Source organism: Anabrus simplex, chromosome 1 (genome assembly GCF_040414725.1).
Source record: "Anabrus simplex isolate iqAnaSimp1 chromosome 1, ASM4041472v1, whole genome shotgun sequence".
Classification (NCBI taxonomy): Eukaryota; Metazoa; Arthropoda; class Insecta; order Orthoptera; family Tettigoniidae; genus Anabrus; species Anabrus simplex.
Window position 1 is genome coordinate 884,370,903 of NC_090265.1, and position 10,214 is coordinate 884,381,116.

Sequence of the window (10,214 nt, forward strand, 5' to 3'; positions counted from 1 at the left end):
GATCCTGGCTCAGTCCGGTCGTGTCTGTAGATTTACTGCCACTTAAAAGAACTCCCGCGGGACTAAATTCCGCCACCTCGTCGTCTCCGAAAATCAAAAAAGTAGTTAGTGGTACGTAAAGCAAATAACATTATTATTTTTCTTCTTTCGTGACTTCCTCTTTTTTTATTCTTCAAGCATTGTTCCTTTACGATTTCCTCTCATTTTTTATAATCATCTTCACAATTTTCATTGTCGATACGGACCGATGACCACGCGGCTTTTCAACTTACAATCATGACAAAACCCATTGTAATCTTATAAATTATAGATGAATGAATAACTGAATAGTCCGCCTCTGTGGTGTCGTGGTTAGTGTGATTAGCTGCCACCCCCGGAGGTCCGGGTTCGATTCCCGGCTCTGCCATGAAATTTGAAAAGTGATACGAGGGCTAGAACGGGGTCCACTCAGCCTCGGGAGGTCAACTGAGTAGAAGTGGGTTCGATTCCCACCTCAGCCATCCTGGAAGTGGTTTTCCGTGGTTTCCCACTTCTCCTCCAGGAAAATGCCGGGATGGTACCTAACTAAGGCCACGGCCGCTTCCCTCCCTCTTCCTTGTGTATCCCTTCCAATCTTCCCATCCCTCCACAAGGCCCCTGTTCAGCATAGCAGGTGAGGCCGCCTGGGCGAGGTACTGGTCATTCTCCCCAGCTGTATCCCCGACCAAGAGTCTGAAGCTCTAGGACACTGTCCTTGAGGCGGTAGAGGTGGGATCCCTCGCTGAGTCCGAGGGAAAAGCCGAACCTAGAGGGTAAACAGATGATGATGATGATGATGATGAATAACTGAATAAATTAATAAAATCATTAAATAAATTTATAACAAAATCGAAATGTCCGTAGTATGGGCGCCAGAGTTCATCAGAATGGGTCCCTCAAATTTTAATAAAGCATTCTCTCTCCCAGGGCATGTGTCCATAAAGCTGCGTACTGCTACATCTGCTTCAGGCCTTACCTAACCTTCTGAAAACGACTAAACAGGTAGGAACTGCACCTAGGTTCATCAATAACTCCACTTATTTTAAAATAACTATCTATATTCTAAATAACATCCGTGCATGAGCACCTCATCCAAACACCAAAATACACATAATATACACTCACAAAATACTGCTGGAAGACCCCATATTTACAACAACAAAAACAAAAATAGTGGAAAACCAAACGCGAGGACCAAGCTGCCATTGCAGTCAGTCCGTTGAACAAAATACATATACAGGGTGAAGCGAAATTCGCGCACTCGGGCGTCGCAGCGCGACTCCTCACATGCCAGCAATAAAAAAAATGTCTCTCACAAAAGTTCGTCCTTCGAGTATATCCGGCAGAATAAGGGCGTTGAAGAGTGGCAATCTGGCAACACTGTAGCCACATGTAAGGTAACTACTTCTGTCAGCACGTATTCTTTGTGCTGTACAGCTGGTGCAGTGGATACAGTTTTGGGGTCGATCCTGGGTTGAAGCGTATGTTTATTTATTTCATAAATGTAGTCCAGCTGGTATGGTATCTGGTAACTTAATCGTCAACAGCGATTGCAGCGGGTCCTCTAGAAACCATTTGCACTTACATACTACGATCCTACAAATGGACGAACAATTTGTTTTCATTGGTCAGCTAAGAAAGGCGCCCTTTCCACGTCGTGGGCGTGAATTTATTCGCACCACTTCATATACTAGATGCGAAACCTGTTTTCTTTGTACCCTCCTCCAATGATCTCATAGATTAGTAGCAACTGTTAATCTTGCCTCGTTCAGGTCCATTACATTTCGTTAGGGCTTACGTTACCAGTAAGCCAAGATATTTGTTGTGTTCAGCTTTACAAAATGTTGTAAAAGTAGGGTACATGAGACCTGTATTACAACATGTAATGTCCGATGGAAATTAGTAAATAAAAAATTGCGCCTCAACCTAGGATCGAACCCTCAACCTTCTGCATGCCAACCCAAAACTCTATCCCCTGCACCAACTGCACAGCACGGAGAATAATTGCTGACAGAGGTACTCACCGTACATGTGGTTACAGTGTTGCCAGATTGCCATTCTTCAACGCCCTTTTTCTGCCTGATATACTCGCAGGACGAACTTTTGTGAGAGACATTTTTTATTGCTGGCATGTGAGGAGTCGCACTGCGACGCCCGAGTGCGCGAATTTCGCTTCACCCTGTATATGTAAATAAATCCCCTTCACTGTCTCTGTGTATCAAAACAACTTGCATATTCTCATAATTGGCACGTGTTATATCACACAGATACTGTACCTTATAATACTGTGTTCACTGACTCTAACACTTGGTTTAAAGATACATTCACTCGAGCAACACACGCTTGTTCTTCCAGAACACGAATTATGGAAAGTCTAAAATACAGCACTCCGTAGTTCTCACCAACATATAAGACACCAAGTAGCCACAAGTGATAAAATACTAAGTGCCTAAGCACTCCACAGTTTGTAGGTCAGTACCACACATCGCATTCCACAAAATTTCACGCCAACCACGTTCCACACAATTTTCAAGATAAGTCATGTTTCACCAAAATTTGAAGTCAGGTCCTCTCCGCCGTTTTCTCACTTGCCTAAATACACCTCAGCTTCCCCCTACTCTCACATGATACGTCTATATTGGCCCTGGCTATCCAATCACGAGTTGAAGATCCTCTTGCCATATCAAGACCACGCCCCGAACCTCTTCCGGGTCCCAAGACAATAACAACAAGGTCACCTTATCGGACTCTGGGCTGTTTCACATGATTCACAGAAAGTTTCCGAGTTGCAAATAGCACTGTTTTCCTATCCGCTTGTAGAAAACAAATTACATGGAGACCTTCCAGCTTAAAATATTAAGAATAAATATACAAATGAAATAATAATAATAATAATATTAATAATAATAATAATAATAATAATACGAATAATGACAATAATATCTCTTACTTCTGAATACAGTGCGATCATGTTATATATGTACTGTACTATCACACCATCGCCCGTTAACACAATTTAACAATATTTCCATGTTAGCAATGCTCAGCGTTGTAACTGTTCCACCTCGTCAAAACACTTGTGGAGATGAAAGTTATTATCTTGGGACACATGAATATCAAATAAACTATTTGTGGCTTGCCCGCAATTTGCCACGCAAATAGAAGCAATTAACATTCCATGGTTGCCCATTTCTCTATGTAATGTTTGGGCGCCATGGTTACAGTTTTAAATAAAACTGTAAACCAAAATTTATATTTACTAGCATAGAGACTTATATTGAAATCACAGGGGTAGGATTTTAAATAATTAACCATTAAGTATCGCTTAAGAAAAAAAATTAAAGCAATATAAAATACAAATGAATTTATTATACAAAAAAAATGAGATGAATCGGAAAAGTTTCCTTAAAGCGTGGAGGAATTTAGAATTTACTGAATTTACTTATTGCTTGCTTTATCTAATTGAAGCTCACAAATTGCAGCTTTCGTTGGCGTCATCTGGTTTCCGTGGTTACTCGTTCTCTTCTTCTCGATGTAGACTTTGCTCCATGGACATCCTTCCTTCCTTCTCTGATATGGTACGGGCTATCTGGACTAACACTCCCTACTTGCCTAGTCTTTAAATTAGACATTGGCCCTATCCTTGTAAAAACTGATCAGCGATGATCGTATGAGGAGAAAATTCAGAGATATGAATTTTTCCATATTAGTAGAAATCTCAATCCAACTGAGCTATACTATTTATACGGTACCGACTTGTACCAAAATTCCCGTAAACTACAATTTCATCCTATGTGAATAACATTATTTATAGCGTAGACTGTTAGTGTCTTATTCCCTGAACTAAACATAGTTCTTCGTCCATAATATTTACTGAAATAACACAAGCCGTAAGCTTGTTTCGTGTCACGCAGATCCGATAACATAACCGAAGCGACAACACATTGTACAAAAGTAACTATGTCGCGGAGCGACCACACACTGTATCAAAAATCACATCACGTCGTTCAAAGTAGATGTTCACAGTAGAAGTACTAGTGATGGAGTACCCGTTAGGATGTTAGCTTCACAGCAGAAGTTGTACTTCGTTAGCTTCCGTTCTCGTGTTGAGAATCAGTATATATCCGGGCTCATCCCCACTCTTGGTAACAGTTCAATCTCAAAACCCATATACAACGAAGTATCTGATTCGATAGATCGAAGCATCAACTCCCCTTCTCTTCCTCGACAAGTCCAGAAGGCGTGGCGATGATATTGCTGACTAGCTTGCAAGCCTCGCGCACGGGTCGCTGTTTACTAGCCTTGGTCATAAAATAAACCCATGACTAACGCAAAATCCCAAGCTTCAAGAATAACCCTCCGTATACACAAACATGAGATGAAATGAAAACAACTATGTCTCAACATATTGACAGTATTTACAACATAATGTTCTTATCCTACATAATATAATAATTTGAATAGTAAAACGATGTTATTATATATACAATATGATTCCAAAAAGCCTTGATTACAAATGATTGACGTTGAATAAATATGTTACTACAAATAATTGTCGATGGCGGATAAACTTGATATCAAATGATATCGCGTAAAATGATATTATATTAAATTAGTAAGGCTGGAGAAGCCTGGACGGTTACAGCGTTGATATGGACTAAGCTACAAAAGTCTAAATTAATAAGTTCTATTATCATAGTTGTCTGTATGTTCAGTCCGTCAGCGATGCCGCTGGTGGTATTCTCAACAGCTCTGCCATCAGCTGTCATATATGGCCTAGGTATCACTGAAGAGGCGTATTAAGGAAAGGAGGAGTGAGGTTATTTCCCGTTGCTTTCCTCACCGAGCCATAGTTGCTACTACATATCAGTCTGCCAAGCCCACTGAAAGGAATACACCAACCGACCATATGAACAACATTTTCACACCATTCATAGCAGGGACTGGCTGCATAAGGATTGGTATTACTAGCATCGCTCATACCTCAGTCACTTTCATATTGTCAAAGCCAAGGATAAGACAGAGGCAGATCTATGAAAGTAACAAAATTGCTCTAGCCTATACCAGAAGACATAGTGCACTGTAAACACTAGGTCCTGCCAGCAAAGGCGGTACGGTAAAATTGTGTAAGGCATAAGTGATAGGAAATTGTATTCCATATAACTTTTGTTTTATAGTACTTTTCGATAGGACCAATAACATAGGTAATTAAAAATTAAAATTGAATTTCCTTCCCGTAAACTACAATTTCATCCTATGTGAATAACATTATTTATAGCGTAGACTGTTAGTGTCTTATTCCCTGATTTTATATACCGATTTCCATTAAATTCTATTCACCCATTTTCTGGTGGTTCGGCGTTGATATGGACTCAGAAACAAAAATAGAACCGGGCGAGTTGGCCGTGCGCGTAGAGGCGCGCGGCTGTGAGCTTGCATCCGGGAGATAGTAGGTTCGAATCCCACTATCGGCAGCCCTGAAAATGGTTTTCCGTGGTTTCCCATTGTCACACCAGGCAAATGCTGGGGCTGTACCTTAATTAAGGCCACGGCCGCTTCCTTCCAACTCCTAGGCCTTTCCCATCCCATCGTCGCCATAAGACCTATCTGTGTCGGTGCGACGTAAAGCCCCTAGCAAAAAAAAAAAAAATAGAAATTCATGAATATCTCTCTTATCATAACCGATACGCAAAAACGTATGGCATAAATGATCAGAAATGTAATTACATATCACTTTAGTTATGTGGTATGTATCAACAGGATCACTAATAACACAGATAATTGAGAATTAAATTTTAGGCCTGCCCCTAAACTATCATTTCACTAAGCGTGGATAAATTATACCCTAGAAGCCTAGATTATAGCGCCTCATTTCCCGACTATAGATACCGATTTTCATTATCTTCAGCCATTTTATTGTGATGCGCGCAGGACACTTATAAGTAGAAAATACGGGGCTGGAGGGCCACCTGGTATAAGACGTCTTTATGTCTTTTACACAGAGTCCCCCTGTGGGTGGGGGCGGTAGAATAACACCCACGGTATCCCCTGCCTGTCGTAAGAGGCGACTAAAAGGGGCCCCAGGGGCTCTGAACTTTGGAGCGTGGGTTGGCGACCACGGGGCCCTCAGCTGAGTCCTGGCATTGCTTCCACTTACTTGTGTCAGGCTCCTCATTTTCATCTATCCTATCCGACCTCCCTTGGTCAACTCTTGTTCTTTTCCGACCCCGACGCTATTAGGTTTGCGAGGGCTAGGGAGTCTTTCATTTTCACGCCCTTCGTGGCCCTTGTCTTCCTTTGGCCGACATTTTTATTTTTCGAAGTGTCGGCCCCCTTCCATTTTTTCTCTCTGATTAGTGTTATATAGAGGATGGTTGCCTAGTTGTACTTCCTCTTAAAACAATAATCACCACCACCTTTTACACAGAGTATTGTGGTAATAAAACGTCACCCATACATAATACATACATAGAGACAGACAGATAGCGATTACGGAAAATTAAGAAGTGCATTCACTTCTTACTGTTGACACGACCGGTATAGAAATACCATTCTTTATAATTTTGAGCGGGGCCGTTGACCTAGATATTAGGCACCTTTAGACAACAATCATCATCATCATCATCGTAATCATAAATTCTGAGCAACGTACAGACAAAACTCTGATTTTTATGTATAGACTATGGTGAATTTACTTATCTCAAATTAAATATTTAATTATAAATAATTTCGACACGACGCGACGTCACGCAAGTCATCCATGTTTGACTCATGGAGTGATGTTTCTTTTTGTTAGTATGTTATTAAAAAATAATAATTCAACGCCGTACTTTCTACTTATAAGTGTCCCGCATGCACTAGTGATGATCGGGATGCCCAATAGCTGATGTTTAAAGGGATATTACTGCATGCAGATACTGTAAATTACGTCAGAATACGAGGAGATAACAACCGGACGACCACTCGCTGCATGTTCCTCAGCGTTACCCGTCTAATGGGCCCCCTTGGGTTAAAAATAAGCCTGGTTTCCGAATGCATAGCAGTAGGTTGGTAACTGGTACAGTAGCACTTCAGTTTCTGTTAACATATTAACAATGGCTAATGTGTTCACCAACGACGAATACAGAGGCACAATTTTAATCTATGAAGAATCTGTTCGGAATGCAGTTGAAGCTCGCGAGCGCTATGTGCAGAAGTTTTCAAACAGCCGCCTGCTTTCTATGTACGTATTTTGACGAACACAATTTCAATAAAGAGCTAGTGTTCGGTCAAAGCACATACAATATGCAAGTAACATTTTCGTGTAGTAAAATGACTCTTATTTGTTTCACATCCGAAATATAGCACGTTGTAGCGCTCCTTTGTAAACCCGTGGTTAGGCAACCCATTCATCTTTGGTGTATGCGGGACAGACATAAGTAGAAAATAGGGGTCTGGAGGGTACCTGGTATAAGACGTTTCTACAAAGAGTGATGTGGTAACAAAACGTCAAAATTAAAGTTATTTGAATCAGTGAATAGTTCACTAATATACCAGGGTCGTAAAGCTGGTCATTTGTTCCTGGATTAATATAGGTAATATGAAATTTATGATATACTGTAATATATGCGATACTTATCTATCGGATTAAGCTATACATTAGTCAACATGGCAGGTTACTTGAACTGGAAATGTAGAGCAGTCATTTTTGCTGTAACATGGGTACGGGACGCAGTGCTGAAATCAGGCTGAGGAACAATTCAACAAGTTTAAGTTAGGTGTTCCCTGATTCATGATCTCTCTCCGGTAAATTTACCGACACGGGGCTAATGCATTTGAAATACTACCCGACTGAGCGACTTTTCGGTACGGAAAGAAGGCAATTACGTCATTGAGAGCTGCATTCCGACCAGATTCTCCACTGATTAAAATTATGCTTGTGTATTCGTCATTGCTGAACACACCAACCATTGTCAATGTGTAGACAGCAACTGTACCAAATATCAACCTACTACTATGCATTCGAAAACGAGGCTTAGTAACGAAAGGGGGCGGAGGTACCAGTCCATACATTGGTTCGATGCAGCTGTCCATGGCACCCTACCTTGTGCAAACCTTTTCATTTTACGTGAATAATACAACCTATAACTACTCTAAACTGTTTGTCATATTCATACCTTGGACTACTCCTCCCGGTTTTACCGCATACACTTCCCTCTAAAACTAACTGAACAAGTCCTGAGTGCCTTAAGATGCCATTCTGTTTCTTCTTCTCGTCGAATTTCGTCAATACCGAGCTCGATAGCTGCAGTCGCTCTTAAGTGTGGTCAGTAACCAGTATTCGGGAGATAGTGTGTTCGAGCTCTACTGTCGACAGCCCTGAAGATGGTTTTCCGTAGTTTCCCATTTTCACACCATTTTCAATCGTCAGATCGTTCTCCTCTCATCAGTTCGATTCAGTATCTCTTCATTTGTGATTCGATCTATCCATCTCACTTTCAGCATTCTTCTGTAACACCACATTTCAAAAGCTTCTATTCTCTTTCTTTATGAGCTCGCTATCGTCCAATGTTATCCATACAATGCCACGCTCCAGACGAAAGTCTTCAAGAACGTCCTTCTAAGTCCTATATCAGTGTTCCAAGAAGGCAATTTTTTTCTTAAGAAAGACCTTCCTTGCTTGTGCTAGTCTGTATTTTATGTCTTCCTTACTTCTGCCATCGTTAGTTATTCCACTACGCAAGTAACAATATTCATCTACTTCCTTTAAGACTTCATTAGTAGGAAACAAAAATGCTTTGATGTGACATACCGCTGGTTACTGAAACGAAGTCGTCATACGTAATTTCTTTTTTTTCCCTAGTGGTTTTAAGTCGCACCGACACAGATAGGCCTTATGGCGATGATGGGACAGGAAAGGTCTAGGAGTTGGAAGGAAGCGGCCGTGGCCTTAATTAAGGTATAGTCCCAGCATTTTCCTGGTGTGACAATGGGTAACCACGGAAAACCATCTTCAGGGCTGTAGACAGTGGGATTCGAACCCACTATCTTCCGTAATTTCTTAAACAAAACTCTTAGATGAGAGATGCCCGGTACGAAATACGCAATGTAGTCTGCTCGCTTGTTCCAGTACGTACTCACTGGTGAACCATATGTATCAGAAGGTTCAAGGTCTACGTAATAGATATCGCAAAATAATGCGAAGTTTTAAAAATGACATTAATATGGCAGAACGTAAATTATTCGGCGATTTTCTTTTAAATTCTATATCTCATGGTACTGGAATCCCCAGGGTCAGTAGAATAATTATGATGCCCAGGGTGTGTGGGCGTACGCTTATTTGTATCTGGAAGAGCAGGCACTTTTAAATGAACTAGAACAAGTCGAAATGGGTGAGGGTGTGGGACCCTTCAACGTGAATACACCACCTGAAGTATTTGAAATAGAGCGCACCAAGCCTTCTTAAAATTCAGTTGTTTACAGACAAAAACATTAATATCAACATTAATGTTCTTCACAACTTTATCAGTTACGCAGGAAAAAATGGTTTTACGTGTTTTGACGCATGTTTTATCCGGTCAAAACTACTATTGTCCGCCTCTATGGTGTAGTGGTTAGTGTGATTAGCTGCCACACCCGGAGGCCCGGGTTCGATTCCCGGCTCTGCCACGAAATTTGAAAAGTGGTACTAGGGCAGGAACGGGGTTCACTCAGCCTCGGGACATCAACTGAGTAGAGGTGGGTTCGATTCCCACCTCAGTCATCCTGGACGTGGTTTTCCGTGGTTTCCAACTTCTCCTCCAGGAAAATGCCGGGATAGTACCTAACTTAAGGCCACGGCCGTTTTCTTCCCTCTTCCTTGTCTATCCCTTCCAATCTTCCCATCCCCCCGCAGGGCGCTCGTTCAGCATAGCAGGTGAGGCCGCCTGGGCGAAGTATTGGTCATTCTCACCAGTTATATCCCTCGACCCAGTGTCTCACGCTTCAGGATACTGCCCTTGAGGCGGTAGAAGTGGGATCCCTCGCTGAGTCCGAGGGAAAAACCAACCCTGAACGGTAAGCAGATTAAGAAAGAAAGACAAAACTAGTACTAATAATAGTAATATTGGTTTTACGTCCTACGGTTCCCTACAAAATAAGTCTTTTAGGAGCATTTTGGAGCATTAGTGGTAACAGTCCAACAATCTTTATGTTGAAAGAATACAGGTAGACCGATT